The sequence below is a fragment of the Lipotes vexillifer genome, unplaced genomic scaffold, assembly GCF_000442215.2.
Source record: "Lipotes vexillifer unplaced genomic scaffold, Lipotes_vexillifer_v1.1 scaffold196, whole genome shotgun sequence".
Taxonomy (NCBI): Eukaryota; Metazoa; Chordata; class Mammalia; order Artiodactyla; family Lipotidae; genus Lipotes; species Lipotes vexillifer.
Window position 1 is genome coordinate 3,444,121 of NW_006775077.1, and position 27,824 is coordinate 3,471,944.

Sequence of the window (27,824 nt, forward strand, 5' to 3'; positions counted from 1 at the left end):
AGAGGAGCAAAAGTATATAGATGGGGGTGAGGGATGATCCAGAGGTGGTAGGATAAGTGATTGTGGATTCTGGTTGGGATGCTGGGTTTTGGGAATCAGAGTATTAGAAGGCATGAGCTGGAAAAATAGGAGGTTGTGGTTGGAAGGAGGGTATTTGAAATGATCGTTTTGATAGGGTGCTCAGTTTTTTTTATGTTTTATTTATTATTGGCTGTGTTGGGTCTTTGTTGCTGCGCTTGGGCTTTCTCTAGTTGCGGCAAGCGGGTGTTACTCTTTGTTGCAGTGCACGGGCTTCTCATCGCAGTGGCTTCTCTTGTTGCAGAGCGCAGGCTCTAGGTGTGCGGGCTTCAGTAGTTGTGGCACACGGGCTCAGTAGTTGTGGCATGTGGGCTCTAGAGTGCAGGCTCAGTAGTTGTGGCGCACGGGCTTAGTTGCTCCACGGCATGTGGGATCTTCTCGGACTAGGGCTCGAACCAGTGTCCCCTGCACTGGCAGGCGGATTCTTAACCACTGCGCCACCAGGGAAGCCCGGGTGTTCAGTTTTTAATGATGACAAATTCCAGGGAATGACCCTGGAATCAGCGACTGAAGAAGAGAAGGGCAAATAACTGAGGTGTCAGGACATGGGAGGCACCATGTATGCAGAAATTAATTGACTTACTAACTCTGGGTTTATGGTCTCTTTTCCTGTTTTCCAGGAATTTTGGTGAGACTCAAGATTACTTTTTCCACTCTTGAGCTGGGTTGAAACATGCATAGATTGGTTAGAATTCACATTTCCCTGTATAACTATGTAAATTGCATTTGGTCCCATTGTCTGTTTACTAGGAAAACAACATAAAATCTTATTTTTACAGGAGTGAGGGCAAGTTAACTTCACATTTTTCCAGGCGTTCATTAGGTGCAGTGAAGTCCTGTAGAGCTGGAATCTTCTCCTGATCTGCTCTGAGAAAGCGGAAGCCAACATACTCAACGTGACCATGATTCCTTGCACCGTTTTACTTACGAGGATTCCACCTCCAGAATGTCCCTTTTTTGAAGTTTCTGGGTGTTAATGATTTTAGAAATATGGGGGATGAGGAGAATTTACATGGAAATTAGGATTTACTGTTATCTGGAGTACTTTTCCTTAATTGTGAAAGTGATCCTGAATGAAACATGTTAACATTTTAGGAGAAATTGGGACTGTTTAGGTGAAGGAGATGGAAAGATGCTGCCGATGTCTAACCGTATGAAAGATTCAATTGCAAGGGTGCCATGTTTTTGCTGCAGATTTGTTGTTAAGTCCTGGAAAAGAAATGTCCCCAAACTGAAACCTTCCAGGAAGCTTTCTTTCCTTGACAATTAGGATGGAGTTTGCAATGCCGAAATGACCAAAATTTAGCAGAGCTGCTGATGTTAGGAAATAGACATCTTAAGGCTTCATTTTTGGTTGAATACATTGAATGGTGCTGCCTGTGTATGGGCCGAACAATTAATTATATGAAAACAACTTTGAGAAAGCACTTGGAAATTCTATTTCTTAGTACTTTAGTCATATCAAAAATCCATCCCATATCATAGATTTATAATTTTCTAAAAAGATACTTTTTTACATCTTTCAGTGGGATATTATGAGATACATTAAATGTAAGATTTATTATTTTCCTAGAACTTGGAAGAAATTCCAAGGTATTACTGCCAGTCTAAAAAATAGCTTTTACTAAATTTGTTTTTGCTACGTTCATAACCTGTAGTAATAATTTATCAGGTTTGCTTGTGCTTTGTCAATTTTAATTAATGCAATCATTTAATTTTCTGCTCTGTTGAAGTGGCAAAGTCTCAATATTATATATTCAGTTTGGGAAAATATATCTAGTTTTCAGCATATTTTCTCCTGTTTGTTTTGTGAAAATTGAACCAAGAGCCTCTGAAATGAAAAACTTCTTAGCCCTATCCTTTTAATAGTCCTGGAGAGATCCTCATATACTACATCTGTGTATTTCCCTTGTCAAATATTATCTTTAAATGTTGTTATCATAAGAAAACAAGAGGAAGTATCAATTGCTTTATGTTTTTATTATAACCTGGCTATGAGTGAGGTTGTTTGTAATACAGACTCTCTATAATACAGGTCAAAATCAGACCTTATCACTTAAAATAACCGATTTCATTAAAACAATGGAAAGAAACAAACTGAAAAGTTCACTGTCCATATTTTCTTTTCAAGATTTTGTTAATGAGGTGTAATTAAATTCAGGAACATCAGAAAATGTTTCTCTAAATGTTACATGTTAGTTTTGGAAAGGATTTTTGGAATTTGCTCTATCATTTACACCTTGCCAAACTTGTTTTATTTTATAAATGCTTCATTTAAAGGTCAATTATAAATTTTAGTTGTCTGCCTCCTGTCTTAAATAAAATGAAGTAACAAATATCTAAACGTGTTGCCAGTTTTTCTAAGAAGTCAATGTTCAAATTTAATACCAGTAATTCTTTATTTTCTAAAGTTAAATGTACGTCCTTTTTTCATTTTTGTACGTAAATCTGAAACTATCCGTCTTCCTTTTAAAAGGAAATTGTGTTTGTTCTAGATATTTTCATCAAGTCCTAAGGAATTCTACTTTGTGTTTATTAGAGTATAGATATATTTGGAAAAAAATCAAGAAATAATTTTTAACGAGGCCAAAATTTTATCTCTAAAAGACAACAACTTGTATGTGGTATATGTCACAGGTATGTCCCAAGTATTAATCACACAGGACCTAAAATGGAAGCTAAAGTACATCAACATCCATCACTAACATACCAATTCTTTTTTTTTTTTTTAAAGAAGATGTTGGGGGGGTAGGAGTTTATTAATTTATTTATTTTTGCTGTGTGAGGGCTTTCTCTAGTTGTGGCAAGCGGGGGCCACTCTTCATCGTGGTGCGCGGGCCTCTCACTATCGCGGCCTCTCTTTTTGCGGAGCACAGGCTCCAGACATGCAGGCTCAGTAGTTGTGGCTCACGGGCCTAGTTGCTCCGTGGCATGTGGGATCCTCCCAGACCAGGGCTCGAACCCGTGTCCCCTGCATTAGCAGGCAGATTCTCAACCACTGTTCCACCAGGGAAGCCCTAACATACCAATTCTTGATAATGAATTTATCTAAATTGTATTTGAAGCTAAAAGTATTTAAATAACACCATTCAACAGAGTAATATTTGTGAAAGTTAATACATGATATATAAAGATGAGTTTTTAATTTTAATTTTTCTAAACTGTTAATCTCACATTTCAAAATTAACTTCCTGGGATTTATTAAAGAAAACAACATTAATTATGCCCTTTGTGGTTTTAAATACTGATCATCATCCCCTAAAGGAGTCTGAAAAAATTTTTCATTTACTTAGTCTTTTTTGTATTAGCAATCTCATATCATGTTTGGATCAGTTTGGTATTTATTCACTTTATAAAACTTGCCATATCATTTTCTGATGTTACTTATATACAGCATTTCAAATTCATTTATATCATAACTTTGTACATACCTTCCTAAAATATTTTCTATTTTACCTATAGCATCCTCCCTTACAATGTCCAAAACATTATCCTCAGTTTCATACTGAGTAGTTGCTTTTAAGAAAACATTATACAATGACATTCTTTTACTGAGTAACTGGTGGCATGAAATTCTGATTTCAAACTACTTGGGTTTTTTATAGTATGTGTGGCTAAACTGTTAATTTTATGCATTTTAATGAAATTTTACCACATTTTTAAGTTAACTTTGGCATTATAGAGAAAAGCTTTATTTCCTCTGTCAAATTAAGACTTTCCACTATCAGTCCCCTCTTATGAAATACTTCCATACACACACACATGTTTCATGTTTAAGCATTTATAAATGTTTAACTGTGCAGTATGACACTGGTTCTGGGTGGACTCATATCTATCTTGAGAACAGTCCCATTTTTCATTTTTCCGCCAAAAGAATATGCATTAAACCCACACCATGCAAAGAAATTCATTCTCCACAGATGACATATGTTTGTAGATGGGCTCTCTGTTATGTTCCATAGGTCTACTTGTCTCTTTCTGCAGTGACCAAGTGTCTGCTATTGTGGCAAAGCCTCTGCACCTTGTTCCTCTTCAAGGGCATTTAAATTATCCTTGATTGCTTGCAATTCCATAAAATAATTTGCTAATACCTTGACAAGTATCTATTTTGGGATTTTGATTCACATTGCTGAACTTATAGAAACAATTTGGAAGAGAATTGATATCTGAACTTTGTATCAGTCAAGGTTCAATCAAAGTGGCAGACATGCTATGAGGGATACAAAATAAGGGATTTATTATCGGCATTAAACATGATGCAGTGGTGGGAGCCGGAGGAGGGGCCTATGTGGGGAGTTGCTTCTGTATCTAATAGTGAGCCTTAATTTGCATGGGGTCAGCCAGACTGGCAACAGAGGAGGAAACCTAAGGTGGAGGCCAAACTGGATCCCATAAGGACAAGTGGAACCTGTTGATAAAACCTGGAACCTGTGTTGGTCTCTTGCTGTCTCCAACTCCAGGGTTATAAGGTGACCCGCGGGGAAAGCTGGCTTGCATTGCTATAGAGTTGCACACACCCTTGACCCCAAACTAGGAAATCCAAGGAGCTGAAGGGGCTGTGAGTCTGAGTGATGTTTCATGGCACAAATAAGCCACAGTAAGCAGGAACTACTACAATGCCTGGAGTCTTGCACGGATCTTTAGTAGATGGATAGCTAGATAGGTAGGTAGGTAGATAGTTGGCAGGTAGATAGATACATAGAGATGTACAATGGCATCTTTAATTCTACCCCCTTGTGTCTCATGCAGTATATTTCCTGTTACCAATACTAACTGGAAACCATACACGGAAAGGAATTCTGAGGAGCAATGTGTCACCCAATACAACTTGATACATTACAATGCAACCACAATCATACATATTTCACCATCTATGAGCTTATATTTTCCTCTGCTTATTTACTGAACCTTTAATTGTTCTTAGTAATGTGTTGTAATTTTCTGTGTAGAGATCTTGGGCATCATTTGTTAGATTTATTTCTGGCCACGTGGTAATTGTAATACTCTTGTAAATGGTATCTTTTTATTTCACGTTCTAAATTTTGTTGCTGATATGTGGAAATACAACTGGTATTTGCATATGGATCTTGTACCTAATAATTTTGTAACTTTGCTTATTCTTATAATTTGCTATACATTTTTTAGATGTTCTAGGTATGAGATGTTATAATTTCAAAACAGCGAATAATCTTTATTCCCTTCCAATTCTCATAATGTTTATTTCTAAACATTTGTAAAGAATACAAATTTCTTTAGAAGTTCGTAGAAAAATAATTATTTGCCAAATGATTTCTTCCTTTTTTATTTGAAACGGTACTTCAAATTAATCTTAAAAAACTAGTCTTAAATAATTTAAATGTTATACCAGACCCAATGTACTACTTTCTTATATAGTCTATGTGCCACTAAAATATGTGAAAATGAGAGAAAAGCTTATTTTAAAATATTCATTTAATATATTTGTAATGTACAAAAATGAACACTAAAGAAAGAAAAGTAGTCTAAATAATTTATTTTTCTTCCACGCTAATTATTTCTCAATCCTAGCTCCTGAGACCTATCTGCAAGGATTCTGGTTTTTAACATTAAAAAATACACTTTTAAAAGATACATTAAGAAAAGTAAAAAAGGTAATAATAGAAAAAAGTTTCTTTCATTTAGCAATTTCCTAAAATGAGCTCTCACTCATTTTCACACAGTGAGCAAGGGCTACCATAATTTGCTAAGATGCACAGATAATGTGCTTTGATCTAAAATGGCATAAACTGAGTGGAATACTGAAAGGCTAAAGAAAAATAAAGAGCTTGAAAATGACGGTGGCGTTAACTAAACTGATTAAGCAAGAAAGGACCACTGTAAGTATTTAATTGGACAGTTTTATCTGTAATCTACAGTTAGGATGGATTTGGAGATGGAGAAGATTGAAGGTGGTTATCAGTCTGTTTTTAAAGATTGAAATCTATTAGGTAATACACATCTCTTTGTCAGGGAAATGAGATGTTTCTAATATAAGACAGGGCAATCTCAGAAGTGATAGAAAACAGTGCTGTCAGACACATCAATGTAATGACTCATTTATGTCTGTCATTAGATGGTTAAAGTAGTTGAAACTCAGAGCATTAATTGTTGTTAAGTGTAACTCTGTACATTACTTTGATTGTATTTCTTTAAATAAATGAAGGATATAAGAAAATGTTATGCTGCCTGGGAGTGAAAAAAGAAAACTGCAAATATCTTACTGACAATATGACTGAAAGAGATGAAACATAAGTGAAACTTGTTTAAGGTAACATTGTGTATTATAAACAATTCTGCTAAGAATATTGTTATTCACAATCCTTACTATAAACTACTATATTCAAACTATTCTGCTAAGGTATATTGTAAGGTTTCTTTAACCTTATTCTTTATTTCCCACTTCAAACTAGTAAAGGAAAAAAAATATGTTGCCGATGCAAGTTTTCATAAATGGGATTTATTATTTAAAGTGTCATATATTTCTAGGGCTTCCCTGGTGGCGCAGTGGTTGAGAGTCCACCTGCCGATGCAGGGGACACGGGTTTGTGCCCCGGTTCGGGAAGATCCCACGTGCCGCAGAGCGGCTGGGCCCGTGAGCCATGGCAGCTGAGCCTGTGCGTCTGGAGCCTGTGCTCCGCAACGGGAGAGGCCACAACAGTGAGAGGCCCGCGTACTGCAAAAAAAAACAAAAAAGTTTCATATATTCTTGATGTGTTTCTAATCATTCTTCCAAATAAACTGTAAATCAGAGAGGAAGAGTTTTCTTCTCAAAGTTGTCTTATCTTTGAATGACATTAATCTATGGTAGAACATATAAGGCATGTGAATTGCAGTATTTCTGAATAAAATCACAAGTTAATCAAATAGCAAATATTTATGCTCCTACAAATCCGTGAAGGAGCTTAGTATCCATAGCAACTATCATAGCATAACAGTCTGTTTTTCCCATACCACTTTTTTTTTTTGTTTGCTTGTTTTGTTTTAGATTAAGAATACCCTAGGCTTTTTGTTAATATTTTGTGCTAGCAAATTACTGAACCAAATAAAGAATCTTGCTAGCAACTGTGTTTGAGATAAGCTTCTGAAAAATTAATTTGCTGAAGACAGAGTGAAAGGAAAATGATTACAATAAATACAAGACAATCAAATATATGAAATTTATAGTCATTAAAAAGGTCAAATTTAGAATCACCCGCTGTGAATTTAATTGAAAAAAAGTATTGATCTCTTTATAGTTTTCTGAGCAATTGGATATGTAAAAACATACATTAGACAAGAAACCAATTGATGATAATCCATTACAGCTACTCAATATATTTACAAAAATAATAGATGTGTATAGGAATCTTTGAACCCAAATTAATGTCAATACTTAATTATTTATTTTTTGAAGTTTAAATTTCCCAAAAGGGGGAAATGCTGTGATTAAAAAGTAAACATTTTGAGCCCATACAGAGTAAATGTATATCTTAGGCCTTTATATTTCTGCGAAGTTGGAGTTGAGATAAAATTAATGATTTAAATGTGACAGTAATGATAATATTGGTCCCCCTTTTTATCTTGAAAAACACATTAGGACCAGTTGACGAATGAAGTTGCAAGAACATCATATAATTTATCAGAGAGGTGAAATGAATGTCATTTATCTCCTTTTATCAGTATATATCACATAAACATCTTAGACCCATTGCTGTCAAACTAGCCATTGTCAGATTCACAGAAGGGATTATTTATTTCAGATGTCAGTCTCTTCTCTCATTCCCAGAAATTCTGCTTTAGTGGGTCTGAGGTAAGGACTGAGAACTTGCATTTCCAACAAGTTCTCAGGAATGCAGAAGCTGCTGGTTGGGGACCACTTTTTGACAACCACTGCCTTAGAATATAAAATACCTCCTGCCTTCTACAACTATTAAAATTGAATGCACGTCTACTTTTCTAATCATTTGTCTCTATATTTACCCCTGGCTTCTTTCCTTAGGTAGCTTAATCTCTAATTATTGATTCTTCACATTAACCTAAAATATCTCTCTGAAATTTTATTTTAGTCTTCTACTTTTGAAGTTTAAATTATTTCTTTTTTGTGGATTAGTCTCAACTATCTCTAGATGTTACTTTTTGAGGCTCTCATCACACATTTCAAAGTTATTTGCTTGTTCGTATATTGACACTTTGTTATGATGACCCAATCTTTTTTCGGCCATTTCCTACAAGTCTAAATGATATAAACCACTTAGTATAGCAGCTGCTACACCAACACTCCTACCTTCTGTGGTTCCCATGAAGAAAAGCTGACATTTCTGATTTTAAGATATATGTTTTGTAAGTACATCTTGCCTTTGCTTTTTAAGATTTTCTTGTATATTCCAGATGTACTTGAAGTAAACTGAATTGAACATAGAGTAGAAAAAAAGTCCATTAGTTCTTTGGTTAATGTTTAAGGAATCCAAATCTCTACCACAATATGTTAGTTTAAACTGTCTAGTACATATTATTTAAAAATAGATATTTTTCTTCCAATATAACCGATGGATATTATACCCTGAATAAGGATTATGCTTGTGTTAGGTAGGCTTGAGGCCAAGCTCCTGAAGCACACAGACCACAGAATAGACAAGCTTGTTTTTCTCCCTCATAAAGGTCTAGGGGGCACCCTTATGAGGTGTCCAGTCAGACAGGCACCCTCTCTGCAGGGAAGCTCTGGCAAGTGTCCATCTCTGCATCTAAAGCTACTGCCCCATGTGTCCTCAAAGGTCTCTCATCAATGTCTACATTCCAACCAGAGAGAGGTTAAAAGAACCATGGAAGGTGAGAACATTCAGATTCTTATGGACTTAAAGTGAGGTTCACACACATCTTTACAGTCTACTGGTCAACCTTTACTCACTTGTTAGTACCTGGCAACAAAGAAAGTGTTGGGCGGTAGTGCTCGTGACTCCTTACATTTGTGCACGTCTTGTGGGTGAGGTGCTGTGTCCTCTTTGCCCCGGACTATTTCAAAGATTTTTGAATGTTGAGCAGCCTTGGGAGATAAAGAGAATGTCTCCCTCCAAAGCAGAAGTAAAGCATATACATCCTGCTCATTAGCTCTTGGCTTCCTGAGCTCAGGGTTCCTCTTCTGTGGGTGAAAGTGTCATTGGTGCTCTTCATGAAACCCTGTGGGGACTGAGGCAGAGGGAACTGTCACAAGGAAATGCTTGTACTCTGGACACTGTTACTGCAGAGAAAGTCCTTTCTCTATTACCCAGCAAATCTCATGTCCCTTGCCAGCATCTGCGAAGCTGTGGCAGGCTCACTTGTTAGCCTGAAAGTAGAGTAGAATCCCAGTCCCTTCAGAGTTCTTGACAGTTTTGCAGATGATGACAGGATGGTGACAAAGGCATGGCTTTCGGAAAAGAAAGAATGGGGGCATTGTAGGCTGATTAATGATGGCAGAGATCTTGCCAAAGTGAGGCCACCCTTAGATGCTCCGGGAGTATCCCAGAGAGATAACTGGCTCCTCCTTCCTGTATCCAGTTTTACCTACCATGGCTGTCATCCAATTGGAATAGATGACATGGAATTTGTACCTGACTTTAGCTGAAGTGACACCACCTCAGTCTTGAAGAGGTTTGAGTCAGCCACAACTCACTGGCCAGCGTGGTTCTGAGGATGGAATTGTGCTAGATTTGCTCCTTGCAGCCCAAGGCCAGGTTTGTGCAATCTCTAATATTCCTGACTGATTAATAATATTATCTAATAATCTAACATTATCTGATTGATGTCTCAGGCCAAGTGCAATTCTCAAAACAGAAATTTAAGGAGAAAGTTGCCTGGCTTTCTAAGGTAGAATTAGATTATGGGATTTTTCCAGTGGGTTCAGTCTGGGACCCTAGGGACAAGGTTGAGGTCAGCACTGCAAGGTGGCCTCATTGGGCTGCTTGGAGTGCTACTGATAGTTTAAAAATTTCAAAATGAGAGAAATTTAGGGGATTTGGTATCTGCTTCTGTCGGGTCAGTGGAATTCACCCAGAGTTGAATATTGTTGTGGGATAATTCTCCTGGGCTCTCTCATTTCCCAGCATCTTGTATGTAACATATATCACCAACTGCCTCTTTTCAGGACTATCTCTTAAGGATGCTTGTTTAATAAACAGCTTCAGAAGATAGTGGAAGAGTCTCCCTCCAGAATACAAGGCAAGCATGCTTCCTGCCTTTTATACAAGGTCTGTGCTCCCTAAGCTCAGGGCTCCTTCTCTGTAACACAGTCCATGTTGTGGACAGATGTCCTTTGACCCTCCTCATGGCTTCTTGTAGGAACTGGAGCAAGAAAATTCTTGTACTTTCATGGTACAGGCTGAAATGTGTCCCTCCCAATTTCATATATTGAAGTATTAACCAGTGCCTCTACTGTATTTAGAAATAGATCCTTTATAGAGGTAAGGAAGTTAAAATGGGATCATATGGGTGGGCCTAATCCAATATGACTGGTGTCCTTATAAAAAGAGGAGATTAGAACACAGACATACACAGAGAGACCATGTGAAGACACAGAGAGAATGAGGCCATCCACAAGCTAAGGAGAGACACTTTAGAAGAAACCAGTCTTACTGAAAAATTGATCTTGAATTCCTAGCCACGTTAACTATAAGAAAATAAATTTCTGTTGTTTAAGCTACCTAGTCTGTGGTCCTTTGTTATGGCAACCCTAAAAAAAAATTTGTTTTTGGACCCTGCTATGGTGTGAGTAATAATGCCCTTTGACCCAGGAGATTCTTTTTTTTTTTTTTTTCCTAGCATCAATCCAGGCTGACCTGTTAGCTTGCAAGTAAGACTGTACCTCAGACATTCACAGTTCTGGGCAAAGGGAAGCTGGAAATATAGTCTCTGTCTGGGTGGCCATGTGTCCAGACACAATTCAGGATAAGAGGAGGGCTACTATTACTAAAATGAGAAAGTTGGAATACACCCTGGGGGGTGGGGGAGGGAAGTAGGCAGAATAATAATCATGGAAACAAAAGGGAATAGTAACAATGTCATAAGGATAAAGATGGACCATACATTTACTTATTTAATCATTGAAAATAGTACTATTTTAAATGAGCAATTCCCAGTGTTTATTCTGAGAATCAAAATAGAAGTTTCTATTGTTAAGTTTCTGTGTTAAGCAATGTTAAATAGTTAAATAGAGCTTTCAGAGGTTTTAATATGCAAATGATTTTTTGACTCTGAGATAGCTATAGTGATAGTTTTTCTGAACAGTTTTCATTGAAATTGACACAATAATATCCCATGGTCATACTTTGAAAAATTCTGTTCAATAGCATAAGTTATAGTTAAAATGTAACTCAATTCTATTGATAGTTCAGTGTCTTCATTTTATGATTTAGTTAACTGATGTCTTTATAATTAAGTGACGTACTTACAACTATGTGCTGGCAGAGTGAAAAATGGGATTCATTTACTCTGATTTCCATATAAATGTTATTTTCAGGATAATACATCTTCTCAAAATAGGCACAAATTTGGTGTAATAAAGTTGCAACGTAATGTAAAAATATATATATATAAAATTCTTAAAATATTTTAAATATTTTATTTAACATTTATCTAAAACTAATTTGATAGTACTAAACTCAATACTGATAATTTTATTATTACCAAAATATTAAAAATTTCAAGACTATTAATATTTTAATAAATATTTTATCAGTATCCAGAGAATTGTAGAAAAAACTTTTTGGGGAATCATTTAAATGAGACATATAAAGCAAAAACTAACCTTTGAAAATACACTAATTTCTTGTAGCAAATATATATATTCAAAGTAATTCTCTAGATATATATTTTTAACATCTTTATTGGAGTATAACTTCTTTACAATGTTGTGTTCATTTCTGCTATATAACAAAGCTATATGTGTACATATATCCCCATATCCCCTCCCTCTTCCGTCTCCCTCTCACTCTCCCAATCCTACCCCTCTAGGTGGTCACAAAGCACCAAGCTGATATCCCTATGCTATGCAGCTGTTTTCCACTAGCTATCTATTTTACATTTGGTAGTGTATATATGTCAGTGCTACTCTTTCACTTCGTCCCAGCTTATCCTTCCCCCTCCCTTTGTCCCTTTGTAGATGTATCTACATCTGCGTCTTTATTCCTGTCCTGCCACTAGGTTCTTCAGAACCATTTGTTTCTGTTTTTGTTTTGTTTTAGATTCCATATATATGTGTTAGCATATGGTATTTGTTTTTCTCTTTCTGATTTATTTCAGTCTGTATGAAAGACTCTAGATCCATCCACCTCACTACAAATAGCTCAATTTCATTTCTTTTTATGGCTGACTAATATTCCATTGTATATATGTGCCACATCTTCTTTATCCATTCACTTGTTGATGGACACTTAGGTTGCTTCCATGTCCTGGCTATTGTAAATAAAGCTGCAATGAACACTGTGGTACATGACTCTTTTTGAGTTATGGATTTTTCAGGGTATATGCCCAGTAGTGGGATTGCTAGGTTGTATGGTGTTTCTATATTTAGATTTTTAAGGCACTTCCATACTGTTCTCCATAGTGGCTGTATCAATTTACATTCCCACAAATAGTGCAAGAGGCTTCCCTTTTCTCCACACCCTCTCCACCATTTATTATTTGTAGATTTTTTGATGATGGACATTCTGACTGGTGTGAGGTGATACCTCATTGTAGTTTTGATTTGCATTTCTCTAATGATTAGTGATGTTGAGCATCCTTTCATGTGTTTGTTGGCAATCTGTATATCTTCTTTGGAGAAATGTCTATTTAGGTCTTCTGCCCATTTTTGGATTGGGTTGTTTGTTTTTTTGATATTGAACTGCATGACCTGCTTGTAATCTTTGGAGATTAATCCTTTGTCAGCAGTTGCTTCATTTGCAAATACTTTCTCCCATTCTGAGGGTTGTCTTTTCGTCTTGTTTATGGTTTCCTTTGCTGTGCAAAAGCTTTGAAGTTTGACTAGGTCCCATTTGTTTATTATTTTTGTTTTTATTTCCATTTCTCTAACAGGTGGGTCAAAAAGGATCTTGCTGTGATTTATGTCATAGAGTGTTCTGCTTATGTTTTCCTCTAAGCGTTTTATACTGTCTGGCCTTACATTTAGATCTTTAATCCATTTTGAGTTTATTTTTATGTATAGTATTAGGGAGTATTCTAATTTCATTCTTTTACATGTAGCTGTCGAGTCTCCCAGAACGACTTATTGAAGAGGTTGTCTTTTCTCCATTGTATATTCTTGCCTCCTTTATCAAAGATAAGGTGATCATATGTGTGTGGGTTTATCTCTGGGCTTTCTATCCTGTTCCATTGATCTATATTTCTGTTTTTGTGCCAGTACCATACTGTCTTGATTACTGTAGCTTTGTAGTATAGTCTGAAGTCAGGGAGCCTGATTCCTCAAGCTCCATTTTTCTTTCTCAAGATTGCTATTGCTATTTGGGGTCTTTTGTGTTTCCATATCAATTGTGAAGTTTTTTGTTCTAATTCTGTGAAAAATGTCATTGGTAGCTTGATAGGGATTGCATTGAATCTGTAGATTGCTTTGGGTAGTACAGTCATTTTTACCATGTTGATTCTTCCAGTCCAAGAACATGGTATATCTCTCCCTCTGTTTGTATCATCTTTAATTTCTTTCAGTGGTGTCTTACAGGTTTCTGCATACAGGTCTTTTGTCTCCTTAGGTAGGTTTATTCCTAGGTATTTTATTCTGTTTGTTGCAATGGTAAATGGGAGGGTTTCCTTAATTTCTCTTTTGGATTTTTCATCTTTAGTGTATAGGAATGCAAGAGATTTCTGTGCAATCATTTTGTATCCTGCTGCTTTACCAAATTCATTGATTAGCTCTAGTAGTTTTCTGGTAGCATCTTTAGGAGTCTCTATGTATAGTATCATGTCATCTGCAAACAGTGACAGCTTTACTTCTTCTTTTCCGATTTGGATTCCTTTTATTTCCTTTTATTCTATGATTGCTGTGGCTAAAACTTCCAAAACTTTGTTGAGTAAGAGTGGACAGAGAGTCTCTGTTTTTTCTTTAGTCCTACCCAGGTACATGGGGAGTTTCTTTCCTTTTGGGAAGTCTGAGGTTTTCTGCCAGCATTCAGTAGGTATTCTGTAGGAGTTGTTCCACATGTAGATATATTTCTGATGTATTTCTGGGGAGGAAGGTGATCTCCATTTCTTACTCCTTCGCCATCTTGAAGGTCTCCCTATCATATGGTTTTATCTTTCAGTTTGTTATTATGGTGTATCAGATTGATTGATTTTTGTATATTGAAGAATCCTTGCATTCCTGGGATAAACTCCACTTGACCATGGTGTATGACCTTTTAAATGTGCTGTTGGATTCTGTTTGCTAGTATTTTGTTGAGGATTTTTACATCTATGTTGATCAGTGATATTGGCATGTAATTTTCTTTTTTTGTGACATTTTTGTCTGCATTTGGTATCAGGGTGATGGTGGCCTCATAGAATGAGTTTGGGAGTGTTCCTCCCTCTGCTATATTTTGGAAGAGTTTGCAAAAGATGGGGGTTAGCTCTTCTCTAAGTGTTTGATAGAATTCACCTGTGAATCCATCTGGTCCTGAGCTTTTGTTCGTTGGAAGATGTTTAATCACAGTCTCAATTTCAGTGCTTGTTATTGGTCTGTTTATATTTTCTAGTTCTTCTTGGTTCAGTCTCAGAAGGTTGTACTTTTCTAAGAATGTGTCCATTTCTTCCAGGTTGTCCATTTTACTGGCATAGAGTTGCTTGTAGTCATCTCTCATGATCCTTTGTGTTTCTGCAGTGTCAGCTGTTACTTCTCCTTTTTCGTTTCTAATTCTGTTGATTTGAGTCTTCTCCCTTTTTTTCTTGATGAGTCTGGCTAGTGGTTTATCGATTTTGTTTATCTTCTCAAAGAACTAGCTTTTAGTTTTGTTGATATTTGCTATTGTTTCCTTCATTTCTTTTTCATTTATTTCTGATCTGAGTTTTATGATTTCTTTCCTTCTGCTAACTTTGGTGGTATTTTGTTATTTTTCTCTGATTGCTTTAGGAGTAAGGTTAGGTTGTTTATTTGAGGTGTTTCTTGTTTCTTGAGGTAGGATTATATTGCTATAAACTTCCCTCTCAGAACTGCTTTTGATGCATCCCATAGGTTTTGGGTCATCATGTGTTCATTGTCATTAGTTTCTAGGTATTTTTTGATTTCCTCTTTGATTTCTTTAGTGATCTCTTGGTTATTTAGTGGTGAATTGTTTAGCCTCTATGTGTTTGTATTTTTTACACATTTTTTCCTGTGATTGATATCTAGTCTCATAGCATTGTGGTCCGAAAAGATACTTGATACGATTTCAAATTTCTTAAATTTACCAAGGCTTGATTTGTGACCCAAGGTATGATCTATCCTGGAGAATGTTCCATGAGCACTTGAGAAGAAAGTGTACTCTGTTGTTTTTGGATGGAATGTCCTATAAATATCAATTAAGTCCATCTTGTTTAATGTGTCATTTAAAGTTTGTGTTTCCTTATTAATTTTCATTTTGGATGATCTGTCCATTGGTGAAAGTGGGGTGTTAAAGTCCCCTACTATGATTGTGTTACTGTTGATTTCCCCTTTTATGGCTGTTAGCATGTGCCTTATGTATTGAGGTGCTCCTCTGTTGAGTACATAAATATTTACAATCGTTATATCTTCTTCTTGGATCTATCCCTTGATCATTATGTAGTGTCCTTCTTTGTCTCTTGTAAAAGTCTTTATTTTAAAGTCTATTTTGTCTTATATGAGAATTGATACTCTAGCTTTCTTTTGATTTCCATTTGCATGGAAAATCTTTTTCCATCCTTTCACTTTCAATCTCTATGTGTCCCTAGGTCTGAAATGGGTCTCTCGTAGACAGCATATATATGGGTCTTGTTTTTGTATCCATTCAGCCAGCCTATGTCTTTCAGTTGGAGCATTTAATCCACGTACATTTAAGGTAATTATCGATATATATGTTCCTATTACCATTTTCTTAATTGTTTGGTTTGTTTTTGCAAACAAACCTGTGTTTCCTGCCTAGAGAAGTTGTTTAGCATGTGCTGTAAAGCTGGTTTGTTGGTGCTGAATTCTCTTAGCTTTTGCTTGCCTGTAAAGGTTTTTATTTCTTCTTGAATCTGAATGAGATACTTGCTGTGTAGAGTAATGTTGTTTCTAGGTTTTACCCTTTCATCACTTTAAATATGCCCTGCCACTCCCTTCTGCCTTGCAGAGTTTCTGATGAAAGAGCAGCTGTTAACCTTATGGGGATTCCCTTGTAGGTTATTTTTCCCTTGCTGCTTTTAATATTTTGTATTTAATTTTTGATTGTTTGATTAACATTCCCTTGTATATTATTTGTTGTTTTTCCCTTGCTGCTTTTAATATTTTGTATTTAATTTTTGATTGTTTGATTAATATGTGTCTTGGTGTGTTTCTCCTTGGATTTATCCTGTATGGGACTCTCTGCACTTCCTGGACTTGATTGACTGTTTCCTTTCCCATATTAGGGAAGTTTTCAACTATAATCTCTTCAAATATTTTCTCATTCCCTTTCTTTTTCTCTTCTTCTGGAACCCCTATAATTCGAATGTTGGTGCATTTATTGTTGTCCCAGAGGTCTCTGAGACTGTCCTCAATTCTTTTCATTCTTTTTTCTTTTTTCTGCTCTGCAGTAGTTATTCCCCCTATTTTATCTTCCGGGTCACTTATCTGTTTTTCTGTCTCAGTTATTCTGCTATTTATTCCTTCTAGAGGATTTTTGATTTCATTTATTGTGTTGTTCATCATTGTTTGTTTCATCTTTAGTTCATCTAGGTCCTTGTTAAATGTTTCTTGTATTTTCTCCATTCTATTTCCAAGATTTTGGATCATCTTTACTATCATTACTCTGAATTCTTTTTCAGGTAGACTGCCTATTTCCTCTTTGTTTGTTTGGTCTGGTGGGTTTTTACCTTATTCTTTCATCTGCTATGTATTTCTGTGTCTTCCCACTATGTTTAACTTACTGTGTTTGGGGTCTCCTTCTGCATGCTGCAGGTTCATAGTTCCCTTTGTTTTTGGTGTCTGCCCCCAGTGGGTAATGTTGGTTCAGTGGCTTGTGTAGGCTTCCTGATGGAGGGAACAGATGTCTGTGTTCTGGTGAGTGGGACTGGATCTTGTCTTGCTGGTGGGCAGGGCTGTGTCCGATGGTGTGCTTTGGGATGTCTGTGAACTTAGTATGATTTTAGGCAGCCTCTCTGCTAATGGGTGGGGTTGTGTTCCTGTCACTTCAAAGGCTCAGGCCTGACACCAGGCTGGAGCACCAAGACCCTGTCAGTCATATGGCTCAGAAGAAAAGGGAGGAAAAAAAGAAAGAAAAATAAACAAATAAATAACAACTAAAATAAAATAAAATAAATTAAAAAGTAATAAAATAAGAGAGAGCAACCGAACCAATAAACAAATCCACCAATGATAACAAGCACTAAAAACTATACTAAGATAAACATAAAAATCAGAAACAAGTCAGTTGCAGACAGCACACCCCAAGGCTACAGTTGCTCCCAAAATCCACTGCCTCAATTTTGGGATGATTCATTGTCTATTCAGGTATTCCACAGATGCAGGGTACAACACGTTGATTGTGGGGATTTAATCTGCTGCTCCTGAGGCTGCTGGGAGAGATTTCCCTTTCTCTCCTTTGTTCGCACAGCTCCCGGGGTTCAGCTTTGGATTTCGACCTGCCTCTGCCTGTAGGTCGCCCTCAGGCCTCTGTTCCCGCCCAGAAAGGATGGGGTTAAAGCAGCATCTGATTAGGGGGCTCTGGCTCACTCAGTTAGAGGGGAGAGAGGGGTCCAGTAGTTATAATTGGAATGCGGGGTGAGCCTTCAGTGGCAGAGAGGCCAGTGTGATGTTGCACCAGCCTGAGTCGCCGTGCGTTCTCCCGGGGAAGTTGTCCCTGTATCACAGGACCCTGGCAGTGGTAGGCTGCAGAGACTCCTGGGAGGGGAGGTGTGGATAGTGAGCTGTGCTTGCACACAGGCTTCTTGTTGGCTGCAGCAGCCTTAGCGTTTCATGCCCGTCTCTGGTTTCCGCCCTGATAGCTGCGGCTTGTGCCGGTATCGAGCTCGTTTAGGTGGTGCTCTGAACCCCCTCTCCTTGCGCACCCGGAAAAAATTGTCTCTTGTCTCTTAGGCAGGTCCAGACTTTTCCCTGGACCTCCTCCTGGCAAGCCGTGACGCACTAACCCCTTCAGGCTGTGTTCACTCCACCAACCCCAGTCCTCTCCCTGGGATCCAACCGAAGCACAAGCCTCAGCTCCCAGCCCCGCCCACCCCGGTGGGCGAGCAGACAAGCCTCTCGGGCTGGTGAGTGCTGGTCGGCACCGATCCTCTGTGCAGGAATCTCTCCGCTGTGCCCTCCGCACCCCTGTGGCTGCGCTCTCCCCCGCGGCTCCGAAGCTCCCCCCTCCGCCACCCGCAGTCTCCGCCCGCGAAGGGGCTTCCTGGTGTGTGGAAACCTTTCCTCCTTCACAGCTCCCTCCCACCAGCGCAGGTCCCATCCCTATTCTTTTGTCTCTGTTTTTTCTTTTTTCTTTTGCCCTACCCAGGTTCGTGGGGGGATTTCTTGCCTTTTGGGAGGTCTGAAGTCTTTTGCCAGCGTTCAGTAGGTGTTCCGTAGGAGTTGTTCCACGTGTAGATGTATTTCTGATGTATTTGTGGGGAGGAAGGTAATCTCCACGTCTTACTCCTCTGCCATCTTGAAGGTCTCCCCTAGATTTTTTTTTAAAGCCACCACCACATCTAAGTCGACAACATCATCATTAATATATGTCATAAGGTTTGGGGTATGATCCCCTCTTGAATCAGGGGTTCATTCTTTATTCATCATTTGTCTTTGAGATACATTTGCCACAATCAATATTAAGGGGAAAATTTAAATGTTATCTAGAAAACTGTACCTAGAGTAAAAGTGTCTGAAATTTGAAAATATAAATAGTTTGCTATGATGCTACTGGTGATGGTGACCATGTAGGGCAGCGGGAGGTCACAGAATAATGGGCTTCCAAAAAAGTCCATGTACTGATTCCCAGAACCTGTGATTTTTGTTATTTAACATAGCAAAAGAGAATTAAGGTTGCAGATGGAATTAAGGTCGCTCCTCAGCTCGCCTTAAGGAGGTTATCCTGGTTTATCCAAGTGGGGCTAATAAATCACAAGAGTTTTAAATTGTGGGGGGAGGAAGGCCTAAGACCCCCCCCACACACACACACACTTAGAGTGTTGTAATGTGACAAAGACTCATGGTCATGGCCATGAGAAAAGGCAGCCAGCCTCTAAAGAAAACCCTTCCCTGGAAACTCTAACAGAGAATGCTGCCCCACCAACACCTTGATTTTAGCCCCCCAAGACCCATTTCACAATTCTGACCTCCAGAACTGTAAGTTAATGAATTTGTGTTGTTTACGCCAGTGGTGATTTGTTATAGCGGCACTCAGTAACATACAGCAGCAATACAGTGTGTATATAAACGAAACAACATGACCTTCTCCACCTCCTGCTTTCCGTGTTCTTGTGTGAGTCGGTTTTTTTTTATAAAAGCATCAAGAATTACAAGTGTATATTAGATAGACATGGATAAATGTAATGATAAAATAAGTGGTCTTGAAGACCAAGCAATTCTATTGCTCAGAAAAGCAGTCTCCCTGTCCTCATTCATCTCTGCCTATTTCTTCCTTTTCCCTTGTATAATGCCGTCTTGATCTTCCCTCTACTACTTACTCAATTTGGGAAAACAGTCATGGCCCGTACTCAACTGTCATATAAAAGTAGGTGTTTTGGGGCTTCCCTGGTGGCGCAGTGGTTGAGAGTCCGCCTGCCGATGCAGGAGACACGGGTTCGTGCCCCGGTCTGGGAAGATCCCACATGCCATGGAGCGGCTGGGCCCGGTGAGCCATGACCGCTGAGCCTGCGCGTCCGGAGCCTGTGCTCCGCAGCGGGAGAGGCCACAACAGGGAGAGGCCCGCGTACCGGGGGGAAAAAAAAAAAAAAAAAGTAGGTGTTTTGATTGGAGAAGCTTGGTCTTAAGTCACATCTTAATCATTATTAGCCAGTGGCTGGGAAACTTGAGCGGGTGTTTCATTGTATAGTGATCACACCTCTTTACAGTGAAAAGTCTGTTTTTCAGAATAACTAAGCTAGAGTCAATGATTGCTGGGTATTTTTTTCCCAACATTTTCTATAGCAACAGCAACTATATTATGGGTGTTTTTTCTTTTTCTTTTTCTTTTTTTTTTTTAAGAGACTCTAAATGCAGTAGCACTTAAAAGCTAATAGCAAAGGATTCATCAAAGAAAACTTGATAAGGGTTTTTAGCCTAATCTGCAATTTACAAGTCCTTTCAAATGTCTCCCTTGACCTTTGGCTTTACAGCAAGAAGAAAATGTAATTCTTTCTTCAGCTCTTGTAACTGCCTCATTATGGTGCCCCACTGTGATAATCTTACTATAGTGAGAACTTTTTGCAGATATCTTTCTGTTCATTGGAGGCTTCTTAAACCAGATAAAGGACCCGGACTACTTAAATGACAATTTTGTCAAGCTCTCATTTTAACATCAATAATTCAGCTTTTTCCGTGTTTCTGGGTTTTGCCCTTTTTTCAACTTCAGATGTGTAGACATGAATTGTTTCATGTATTGCCTGGTAAGTCTCTTCTGAAATTGACCACTGTTTTCTATGCTTCAGGTGTTACATAACTGAATGGAATCAAAATAACCAAGAAACAGCTTGCAGATTCAGCTTCTTATACATTAAAAAAAAAATTCTTCATTTTAAAACAACATATGTTTAGAAGATTATCTGTACAATTTATTTCTTGCTTAATACCTATTGAACACGGACTCTGTTAACCACTGTTCTAAGTTCTTTAAATACCTCTTTTTAATCAAAATACATCTGTGAAAGTTCTACTGTAAACATATAATGTTAAATACTATACTCTATACTGAATACAAAGTACATATATGATTTAATTGCTCATCTGTTACAGAGTGCTTCAATTAAGACTTTGCTCATTTTATATGATATAAAAAGTTGAGTAAATGTGTTTTAAAGTAAGGTAGAGAGGATTGTGTACATCCACACTTAAAAATATTTCTCTAATTTATTTTTTCAAGCAGGCATCAGTATGCTCTCCTTTGATGAATCTTCCCGAAGTCATTATGGGTGTTTTTTTATCTAATAGTCAGTGCAGTTGGGAAGTATTACTGTCTAAGAGCTAAAACTATCAGATCCTTCAGATCGGAAATACTTAGAATAAATGTACAACCAGCATGTGTTAGGCTAGTTTAGAAGTTTCTAGCATAGCAACCAGGAAGACACAGGAATAGCAGCCAGGGACACACGAACACACACCAGTCACATTTTCTTATGTGACATAATGTAACCTAAACTCAAGGTGCGTGGTTAGATGGTGTCCCCAACCTTTATGTTTGGTGTCACTCTGCATACACACATCAATGTTATAGGACTTATTCCACAAGCATTTATTCAAAGTCTATAATGTGCCAACACTATGCTAATGGTTTAAAAACGTTTTAAACATTTAGACACTTTTGTTTGTCGGGACACATTCCTCTGGTGAATTCCTACATGATTTTTACCATAATTTTAAATTTCAGTATCTACATAGCTCATCTCTCTAATCATCTGGCCTTCCGGGTGGTGACCTGTTCTCCCCCAAGGACTGTTTCTTTTCTCTCCATCACTCAGCTCCACAGTCACACCCTGAGTCTTGTCAGTACCAATACCCTTAATCCCTCCTTAATCTCAGCTCGGAGCATCTCACCGCCTCGTATCTTTCCTGTCTTTCCCCGTGACTCTAATCCCAATAATCTTTGACCCCCTCGTTTTACCGTTTCTCAAGCCCAGTGAATGGGATATACCTGGGTTCTATTTGGAAGGTGGAAGAGGCACAAATGCCATACCATTCTCCCTCACAAGAGAGAGAAGCAAACTTCTCACCGCCTCATTCAAGGCTTTGACATCAGTGTGGTTTCCTGTAGGTCCTGACAGGAAGGCATTAATTAGCAACTTCCTGATTCTCAGAACAAAAACTTCACTGGTAGCGGCAGCGTCCTCCCGACTTTCAGGCTTCCAGGTTCTCAAATGGTTTCGTCAAGTACATAATTGCCTGCAGTATATCTTTTTCTCTCTGAAATTCCTGACTAACCACTGACTGATACAGTCAGAAAATCATTGTTGAGTCGACTTCCAAGTACATTCATATTCCAATCACTTTTTGCCATCTTCGCTGCTGGTCTTTTTTTGCATCTCCTGCTCCAAGCTGGTGACAGATTTCCTCTAGGTTACGGCAGTGGTATCTGCATTGTTTTCCTGCTCCCATGATGGTACTGTTGAGTCTCTTGTCAACAGAACAGAGCATCTTTTGAAAATGTAGGTCAGATCATGAGGTTTCTCTGCTCAGTGCCTTTTAATGGCTTCCAATCTGCCTCCAAGGACAAGTCAGTTTTCCTGACTTACAAGGTCCTGTGACCTTGTAGCACGCAACATCCTCCTCAGAGACTCTGTCCCAGCTACACGAATCCTCCTGCAATTTCTCCTATGTCCTAAACCCGTTTCCACCTCAAGGCCCTAGGATTTGCCATTTAGTCTGCCTGGAATTCTCATCTAGATATCCTATTGCTAGCTTCCTCACCACTCTCTGGTCTTGATTCAAATGTCACATTATCAGTGAGGCATTTTCTCATCTTTGAGTCTAAAATTATAACTATCTCCCGCGTACCCGACTCCAGCACAGTCTCTTCCAGGATATGTCCAAGATCTTATCTATTTATCTTGCTTATTACCAGTCTCCTCCACTGTTCAGGCAGGGATTTTTCTTGGGTTTGTTCACCACTCGAACACCAAGAACAGTGCTTACGATACCCTAGACTCAAGTAGTTTTGGAAAAACTGAATGGAAAATAGGACCAAGTCATTCAACTTATTTCAATCAACATTTACTCAGCATCACACTCCATTTCTGCACATGAAAGGACTCAGTGCATCCTGACTTAGGACCATTCGGATGTGTATAAAGATTTGCAAAGAAAGATGAAGCAAGAAGGAAGGACACGTTGAATCTGATTTGGACAAAAGATATTGCTTCTAGCGTCAATACACAGAGTAGAAAACAGAATGCAGCCTTTTCAGAGGAAGAATATGGGTGAAGGGTATGATGTTGTTCCCCCACTTTTGTGCTTTTCTCTGACAGCCGGTGTCCAAGGTAACTGTGTCCTTTTTAATTCAGGCTTTTTTGGATACATTTTCAAGCTATATAAAAATAACTGGATATTCCATGGATTCTATTTCCATTTTTAGCTGACAGACTCTTCATCCATCCATTACAAAAATATTAAGGAACATCTACATTGAACCCAGGCATTATGCCAGAGTAGAATATAATTATAGAAAATTAAAGTGAAAAAATACACTGAATTTTAGGGTATATTGTGCATCCCCAAAGAAAGCTTACTACTTAATAGTACAATTTTACAGCCTAAATAAGGTCTTTCCCCTCATTCTATAATCTTAGTAAAGCATAGACTCATACATTCCGCTATTGACATGACGCCAGAATGGGACCTAATTCCTATTTTGAATAAAAAGAGCCTCGAAAACATTTAGAATCCATTTACATATTGCCTGAGTAAGGTGATGTATTAAGCCACCTTACTGCACCCTGTTGTGTATAGCCTCACTTGTCATGAGTGGTGTGCTGCTGATTTGGAGAATATGGATGGCTTTCAGCTCTGAATAGGGCAGCTATTCTATTTTTGTTCTGGAACCAACCTAAACAACACATATTTCATACTTAGAGTTAATACCGAGCTCAGCTGAATCAAACTACTGACGTGGAAGTGAATAATCTTATTTTTCTTTAGAGAAGATTCTGAAGTTATCAATTCCTTGATCCATTTAGAAAAAGAGTTTAGCAAATCTGTGCTTTCTTCACTATCTCTGTCTCTGTCTCTCTCACACACACACATCACTCTTTCTCTTTCTCTCTCCTTCTCTCATATGCATATATCACACCGGAGTTACGTTTCTAAATGTAAGGAAAATTAAATGGGGAATATTAAAATATGAGGTCTTTAAGAAACATTTTTTTAGGATGCTGGACTGCTAGCCTCCAGGAAATTCCCAGTGACTCCATGTCTGTCCTGGATTAACTGGGCCAAGTGCAATGCTCTTGATGAGTTTTATCAACCAGGGAATATTTTATTGCTGAGACGAGATTAGAAGTGGACATCACACCCAAACAAATTCACAAATTATCATACCACCATGTATTCTAATAGATGGAGGTATGATAGGCCCATTCATCTTGCCTAAAAATAATTTACCCTCCCCTAAGAGGCCTACATCCCTATTAAGATGGTATTTAATCCTGAATGCTAAGCCACCTTGGGGAATTACTCATTCTGCCCTGGGTATCTCCCATGTATACACGAGACAGGTTAATAAACTTGTTGTTTTTCTCTTGTTAATCTGGCTTTTATTACAGGGGTCTCAGCTAAGAATTCAGAAGGGTAGTGGAAAATTTCCTCCACTACAATGAAATAATTGAGAAATTGTGGAATGTGAAAACACTTTAATTGTTCCAGTGGAATCCTGTATTTATATATACTTTCATATAATGTACGCAGGAATAAGTTTTAAACACTTAGACATGTTAAATATATATATACATATATATTTATAGATATAAAGGAAATAAATTTAAGCGTTTAAATTACTCACCAAGTTGGGGGCTGAATTTTTATTTTAGTCCTGGTTTCTTAGCTGCAACAATCCAGTTAATCATGCTGAAAGTTGAAAAGTGTGGAAGTCCAACAGTAAAAGAAAATAATAATCAAAGTTTATATTTTGGGCAAGTAAAAAATCTTAATATATGTAAAAACTGGAAAAAAAGAATTCATTTATTAATTGCACTTTATTAAGTTATAACATTAGAAAGCAAGAATTTGCACTAATCCATAAAATTCCAATTCAAACCACCAGGTTTATTTTAGTCTTCCCTTTCCATATTTGTAACATTTCTAAAAGAGTAAAAACTTCCGATCTCCAAATATCTTCCACACATACTCATTTGTTTAATCCTAGAATGCACAGAAAGTAGTTTTTGAATTCTGACCTCATACTACTGTGGAAAAATAATGTACTAAGGTTCAATATTTTGAAAACGAAGGTTATTTTTGTATTTACCTTGAGGGCACAGAGTTAAAATACTACATTCAGATGTTATTTGAGTTAGTTTCTTTTCTTTTTCATTTTTTTGTTTTTGTTAGTGCTTTGCTTTCCCCTTAGGTTTAGTTTTGTTATTTATTAGAAAATCAGCTAGGCTTATTTGTTTCTGCTTGAATTCTATTTTAGATTTTATCTCCATCCTCCTTGATTTTATTAATTTATGATTTTTGTGTATGTACAGTATTAACAATGTTCCAAATGTCAAAACTTTAGAAAAACGTGTGTTCAGGAAAATATCACCCACCTACCCCCTCCCTTCCACAGTCATCAGCCATTACAGCCACCTCTGATGGTGAGCTGGTGAGCCCTGAGGGAACACAGGAAGGAAATAAAGAATACCTGCCATGTAGCAGCCATCAGACTGCAGCCACTCCCCAAGGTGAGCTCTGAGGAAACTCAGGATGAGAAAACACAGGATACTGGCCCCAGATAGCAGAGGTGCATATCAAAGGAATGATTTCAGTGAGCCCAGACTCTTGCACCTTCCTGTACATAGAAAAGCGCTAAATTCCTTAACTTGAGATATCTTGTTTTCTTAATTAACAATAATTCTTTGACATTCAGACTACCAGCCCTTTGTTGCAAAACTCCTATATATCCTGGCTGCCTCCTCTTGGCTCCTTGGAGCAGTTCTCTCAGCGTTACTTGAGATGCTGCCTCCTGGGTTTGAAGTCCTCATGTGTCCGCCGAATAAAAGATAACTCTCAACTTTTAGGCTGTGAATACATTATTTTAGTCGACATCATGAATAAAATTCAACTTATTTCTATATGTTTAAGGGCAATTTTTATTAATCACACATTTTTCTATTGGATTTCTGTTTGTTGTCCTTTCAGTTTTTAGGAGTTCTTTGGATACTAGGGATAAGCATGTCATCTGTAATATATGGTGAAAATATTTCTCCCAGTTTGTCTTTTGACTTTGTTTATAATGTAATTTACCATGCATTTAAAAATAATTATGTAGTCGAATTTATCAATTATTTATTTTATCGCACCTAGATTTTCAGTCTTAGTTACTGTCGATTGAAAAAAAAAAGCACAACCTGAGAGTTGTGAGGTAAGTTTTATTTGGGGCAAAAGTTAGGACTATAGCCTGGGAGACAGCATTTCAGATAGCTGAGAAACTGCTCCGAAGAGGTAGGGGGAAATGTCAGCCTCTATGTGATTTTGGTGAAGGGGGAGTACGTGTAATCAAGCACATATTTTTTGCAGAGGTTTCTGCTAGTCTCATGAAGGTTACTGCTAGTCACGTGGAGCAGATGTCACCATGAAGGATTTTAGTGCTTTTCTATATTCGAGGAGATGCAAGAATCGGGCTCATAAAATCTTCTCCTGAAAGTATCTATCTGAAGACCTGTTCTGCCAGATTTTCCCAGAGCACAGAGTGCCTCATTCCTGATCTCCACACTGAACTCCTTTCAGGGCATGTTGAAGGTCAGCAGCTGCAGTGACTCATAATTTGATCCTTGTAGAGGTGGATGGCAAGTGCCAATTTGTACGTGACAGTAGAAAGAGATTTTCTCAACAGGTTATTGGGGGAAATCATCTGTATTTTATCCTAGTAATTGTGTGACTTCAGGTGATTTTTTTTTTCTACATTTCAGTATCTGATACATTTGCAGATTATTTTTATGTATAGTCTTGACTTTCTGTTCTATTTTACTGGTTTTCTGTCTATAAGCACCATACTTGTAATTCTAGAGTAAAACACCTCAAAGCATTCTTTCCTATTGTTGCCAAAAACCCAGCCTCTGTTCACTGGTGCCAAATAGAAACACGGAGACAGAGCTTTGGAGGAGTAGAAAAGAGTAGCTTTTTTTTTTTTTTTTTTTTTTTTTTTTTTTTGCGATATGTGGGCCTCTCACTGTCGTGGCCTTTCCCATTGCCGGACGCGCAAGCTCAGCGCCCATGGCTCACGGGCCCAGCCGCTCCGCGGCACGTGGGATCCTCCCGGACCGGGGCACGAACCCGTATCCCCCGCATCGGCAGGCGGACTCCCAACCACTGCGCCACCAGGGAGGCCCAAAGAGTAGCTTTTTTACTTTGCCAGGCAAAGGGGGCCACAGTGGGCTAATGCCCTCAAGACTGTGCCTTTCCTGGGAAATAGGAAGGGGTCTTATAGTTTCAGGGTGGAAAACGGCTGTAGATAAGGATGGGGGCTGATGTTGTCTTGCATTCTTCTTTCCTCCTGGAAACATTGAGATCATTAGGGCTGGCGTCAGATGGTTCCAGAGCAGGTTCTGGTGGTCCTTGAGGTTATCATTCCATGACCTTCTTTATGGAATGAAGAATGCTCACAAAGGAAAGTGTTAAGGAGTGTTGTCTTGGAGAAGTAAACTTCACGTGCATAGTACAACTTTAGCTACAGGGCAATCATTTTCAGAGTGCAATTAAGCAAGAAAGAGAAGAGGAAAAAAGAAAA